Genomic DNA, 5,934 nt, shown 5'->3' with positions numbered 1-5,934 from the left:
TTATTTCCCTCTCATGAAGACTAAGTCTGGAGGCAAGCAATCCAAGGTTGGCATGATGAAGCCATTGTTATCAGGGACCTTGACTCCTTTCTGTTGCTTTGCTATTGTCAAAATGAGGCTTTTCTTCCATGCCCAAGCAGGGGTCTTGAGTGTCAGGAAGCAGGTCCACACTCTGGCCAGCATAAAGAGGTGGGAGAGGAGAAGAACACAACCCCCTTTAAAGGACACAGTGTTGGCTAGAACTGAGCCATACCTGTTTGCAAAAAAGGCTGGGAAATGTCATTTTATTCCAGTTGGCCATGAGGTTAGCTAACATCTGGGGTTCTATTACTAAAGGATAACTGGAGAATAGATAATGGGGGATGAATTATTGTTTTCAGCTCATCTCTTTATAGGCAGTCATTGTTAAGAGTTTCTGGTGTAGACTTCAAGAGGTAGTCTATATAAATATACTATACACACACACACACACATACACTTCTTCTTTTAAACACTTAGAAGCCTATAACTTATGCTGCCCTATTTCTTGTTTGTTTTTATTTTTTTCTATATAAAATATATTTAGGAGATTATTCCATATTTGTTGATATAGGGTTATCTTATTGTTTAAATGGCTGCACAGTTTCCATTAAAGTGATACATCATAACTGAAATACTACTGATGACATTTAACTATATTTTGGCCTTTTTCTACTACAAATATATTAGGCTATCATTCTAAGTTTGCTCACATGTGTAAACAAATCTGTAGAATATATTCCTCAAAAAAGGAATTGTGGGGTCTACATTTTGAAAGCTATTATCAAATTGCCTTCAAAGAGTTTGTTCCATTAAAAAATGTGTGATAATGCCTATTTCCTAACATTTTTACTTATATAATATGCTATACATCTGCCCCCTTCCTTCTCATAAGTGAACAGATACCTACGCCGTTTTATGTGTAATTATCATCTTTCATTCATTTTAAAAGCCATTGGTATTTTTTTAAATTACTAATTGTGTATTGAAAGCAATAAGAGGTTTCATGACACCAGATAAACCAGTGCTGAGGTTTCCCCCAAGATAAATATTAACAGTTCCAGCTTCTCAGTGTTTATAAAAAAAAAAAAGTAGAGGTTGTTGTTTTCCGTGTCAAATCTGACACTTGCAGGCTAAGGAAGTGAAAGCACATGTGGACGGGGCTCTGAGGAGCTAGGCTCTAAGATGACTGGCCACCTGTCTGCATTCCTACTGGTGAGACCCAAACAACCTGGAGCAAGTGAGCATGCATAGGGACCACGGGGTGGGGGGGGGGGCTCCCATTCTGGCTACAACGGTCCCACCAAAGCACCTACGCTAACCCACACTGACCCAACAGAAGGCTGAGGTCCCTCCAAGAGGTCTGTGAGTGGTGGCCACAGCCACTAGCCCCTCCCCTGGGCAGTGGTGTAAGCATGGGTACAAGCAAGCACAAATGCTATGGGATGCGGATGACCCATTGAGAAAGAGCCAATCAGGGGCCATAAGTGACCATGCAGAATGAATTGTGGTTGGTTCTGCCCGTTGCACACTCCAGACGGGAGATACCACACATAGACTGAACTCAAGCCGTTACTGTAGAACCTACACAAGGCACATTTCTCCCTTTTCTATGTTCAAGTATCTTCTTACCTTGTATTTGTAACTATTTTTTAAAAATGCACTGAGTTTGGGTTAAAAACCAAACACCAAAATGGATCTCAACACAGATCTAAAGTCCAGAAGAGGAGCGATGAGCTGATCTCACAGCAACTCCTAAAGACCCCTGGTGCCTAACATCCCTTCTCAGTACTAAACTGTTGATTCTCCCCTTTTTTAAATCCTCACCCGAGGACAATTTTTTTTTTCATTTATCTTCAGATAGAGCGGGAGGGGGAGAGGGGGAAAGAGAGAGAGAAACATCGATGTGAGAGAGACACATCCAGTGGCTACCACCTACACGACCCCAACCAAGGCGGGGACAAACTGCAACAGAGGTCCCTGCCCTTAGTGGGAACCGAGCCGGGGCCTCTGGTTCACAGGCAGATGCTCTAACCGTTGAGCCAAACCAGCCAGGACAGTTGATTCTCTTTTTACAATAACAGAAGGCTGAGTAATATCGCTTAGGAGTACCAGAAACTGCCTCATTGGAAACAAGAACTATTTACATTAAATAAAAACCCGGTTGCAGGCTGCACCTGCACACGTACAGCATGATGAAGCACACTGGGACCAACCATGGAGACAGCTCTGGCACCCACACCAGGGGCACATCTGCCACATGAGAGGAAAGCAAGGGTGAAGGAGGGAGTGGGGGAGAGAGGAGTGCGGTTCGCTTCTGGTTCTGGAGCTGATTGGCCAGCCAGTCCAGTCCCTCATAGAGCCAGTCCCCACTGGTGGCACAGGTAGCCTGAATGTACCAGTTCCTGTGGCACAGAGTGCAGGCCCAGCTTATCTGTGATCTCGGCTGTGTTCATGGCTTTGGGGAGGTCCCGCCTGTGTGTGAACACAAGCAGGACAGCGGCCCTGAGCTCGTCCTCCGCCAGCATCCCCGTGAGCTCCTCTCGGGCCTCATTCACAGGCTCTCGGTCATTGCTGTCAACCACATAGATGAGACCTTGTGTGTTCTGGAAGTAGTGGCCACAGAGGCCGGATCTTGTCCTGGCTGCCCACAGCCCACACGGTGAAGCTGATGTCCTTATACTCCACGGTCTCCACATTGAAACCTGTGGTGGGGATGGTGGTCACGATCTCACCCAGTTTCACTTTGTACAGGGTGGTGGTCTTCCCCGCAGCATCCAGGGCCCCCATGAGAATGCACATTTCTTTTTGGCCAAAAAGGCCTTGAAGGGGTTCGCAAAGATACTCCCCATGCTGTAGACCAGAGGGAGAGACAGTGGCCAGAGAAACCTGTGCCCTCTGCATTTCCACAAAGCCTGTGGTTTCAGCAGAAGCAGGGATGGCCCTCTTGCAATCAGAGTTGTGCAACATGTCTCCTCTGTGGCCGCAGTGTTGCTGCTGCTGCTGCTCCGAGGTGTTGGTCTCGCTCCCACCGCATCTGTATTTTTTTTTTTTATCCTCATCCGAGAACATTTTTCTAATTTTTATTCAGATAGAGTGGGAGGGAGAGAGAGAGGAAGAGTGAGAGAGAAACATCCATGTGAAAGAAACACATCAAGTGGCTGCCTCCCGCATGGCCCTGACCCAACCAGGGCTGGAGACAAACTGCAACCGAGGCGTGTGCCCTTAGTGGGAGCCCACATGGGTCTCTCTGGACCGCAGGCCAACGCTCTAACCACTGAGCCAAACCAGCCAGGGCATCTGTATTTTTTATTCTTTGAACTCTTTTTATGTTATTTGATCATTTTTCCATTGGAATGTGAAGTTTTCTCTTATTGGTTTGCTCGCTTCATGTTTTGAGGAAATTAGCATGCTGAAATATTTAATTTGCATGTTTTTAATATATCAGTAGTTTCTTTAATATCTTCTTTGTTTTGTTTCTTGCTTAGAAAGGTCTTGCCTACTCTATTCTTATAAAAACATTCTCTCATATTTTCTTCTAGTTCATTTATAGTTTCTTTTTTTATGTATAATTCTTTTCTGTCTGGAATTAATTTTATTATAAGAAATGAGAAAGGAATCCAAGTTTACTTTTTGCCAGATGGTTAACCAGTTTTACTGTACTATCATTATTTACTGAATAACCTACTTTTTTGACCCTGAATTTAAATGCCACTTTTATCATATTCTAAATTCCCATGTGTATCTCAGTCTATTTCTGGGCTCTTCATTCTGTTCTGCTGTTCAGGCACCACTACCAAACTAAACCACTTTAATTACTTGTAGATTTATACTGTCATTTCATATATAATACAAGCATTAATTTCCTTTAATTATTTGTCTTTTCAGAATTTTCCAGCTATTTTTGCCTGCTTCTCATTTCTTTTTTTTCTGTTTTCTTTTTTGTTCGTTTTTCTTTAATTTAATTAATTAATTTATTTTTGTTACAGATATTTCTCCTTTTTCTTCCACTGATACCCCTTCCCCCACCCTCCCTGCCCTGTCCCCAGCTTTGTTGTCCATGTCTAATGTTCATGCATACATGCATATAAGTTCTGTGGTTTATCTCTCCCCCTCTTCTGGGGACTGTCAGTCTGTACCCCACTTCCACGTCTCTGGGACTACCTCGTTCCTTAGACTGTTACGTTCATTGTATTCCACAAATAAGTCAGGTCATGTGATATTTGTCTTTCTCTGCTTGGTTTGTTTCACTTAGGATTATACTCTCCAGGTCCCTCCATGTCGTCTCAAAGGATAAGAGATCTTTCTTACAGCTGCATAGTACTCCATTGTGTATATGTACCAAAGCCTTTTCATCCATTTGTCTACTGATGGACATTTGGGCTGTTTCCAGATCTTAGCTATTGTAAATAGTGCTGCTAGGAACATGTGGGTACATATATTCTTTCTGATTGGTATTTCAGGCTTCTTAGTGTATATTCCTAGAAGTGGGATCACTGGGTCAAATGGCAGTTCAATTTTTAATTTTTTGAGGTAACACTATATTGTTTTCCATAGTGGCTGCACCAGTCTGCATTCCCACCAGTAGTGTGCTAGAGTCCCCTTTTCTCCACACCCTCACCAACACTTGTTGTTTGATGATTTGTTGATGGCGGCCATTCTGACAGGTGTGAGGTGCTACCTCATTGTTGTTTTAACGTGCATCTCTCTGATGATTAGTGATGTTGAGCATTTCTTCATATGTCTCTTAGCCATTTGTATGTCCTGTTTGGAGAGGTATCTATTTAGTTCCTCTGCCCATTTTTTAATTGGGTTCTTTGTCTTCCTTTTGTTGAGCTGTATGAGTACTCTATATATTTTGGAAATTAACCCCTTATCTGATGTATCATTGGCAATTATGCTCTCCCATATAGTGGGTTGCCTTTCCATTTTGTTGATTGTTTCTTTTGCTGTGCAGAAGCTTTTGAGTTTGATGTAGTCCCATGTGTTCATTTTCTCCATTGTTTCTGTTGCCTTAGGTGATGTATCAGTGAAAATTCTGCTGCATATGATGTCTGAAATTTTGTTGCCTACAGTTTCTTCTAGGATTTTTATGGATTCATGAGTCACATTTAAGTCTTTTATCCATTTTGAGTTTATTCTTGTGTATGGTGTAAGTTGATGGTCTAGTTAAAATTTTTTTGCATGTAGCTGTCTAATTTTCCCAACACCATTTATTAAAGAGGCTGTCTTTACTCCACTATATGCTCTTGCCCCCTTTGTCAAATATTAATTGAGCATATTATCTTGTGTCCATTTCTGGGTTCTCTACCTGCTTATTTTTTCTTTTCTTTTTTTCTTTATCCTCACCTGAGGACATTTTTCCATTTTTTGTTCAGATGAGTGGGAGGAAGAGAGAGAGAGAAACATCAATGCGCGAGAGACACATCCAGTGGTTGCCACCCACACGACCCCAACCAGGGCTGGGGACAAATTGCAACCGAGGTACATGCCCTTAGCGGGAACCGAACCCGGGTCTCTCAGGATCACAGGCCAATGTTCTAACTACTGAGCCAAACCGGCCAGGGCTACCTGCTTATTTTTTCAATAAAATCTAAAACCTTCTTGTTTAGCACACACACAAAAAGTCCTTTTGACACTTATGGATTGTTTAATAGAAAATAAAATCTTTATGATGTTGAATTTTTGTTGTTGTTGTCTATCCTCTTCCAAGGATATTTTTTCATTGATTTAAAATTTTTTTTATTTTAGATAGAGAGGAAGAGAGGAAGTGGGGGAGGGAGGGAGAGAGAGAGAAACATTGATATGAGAGAGACACATTGATTGGTTGCCTCTTGCATGATCTTGACTGGGGTGGGGATTGAACCTGCAATCCAGGAATGTGCCCTTGACCAGAATCAAACCCATGACCCTCTG

The 5,934-nt window shown here is 42.3% G+C and overlaps 1 pseudogene; it reads right to left on the bottom strand.

Annotated features, from left to right (window-relative positions):
- Positions 1-2,870, bottom strand: LOC118629301 (annotated as a pseudogene).
- Positions 2,871-5,934: the final 3,064 nt, after the last annotated feature.

Source organism: Molossus molossus, unplaced genomic scaffold (genome assembly GCF_014108415.1).
Source record: "Molossus molossus isolate mMolMol1 unplaced genomic scaffold, mMolMol1.p scaffold_m16_p_14, whole genome shotgun sequence".
Lineage (NCBI taxonomy): Eukaryota > Metazoa > Chordata > Mammalia > Chiroptera > Molossidae > Molossus > Molossus molossus.
This window is presented reverse-complemented; position numbering and strand designations above follow the sequence as displayed.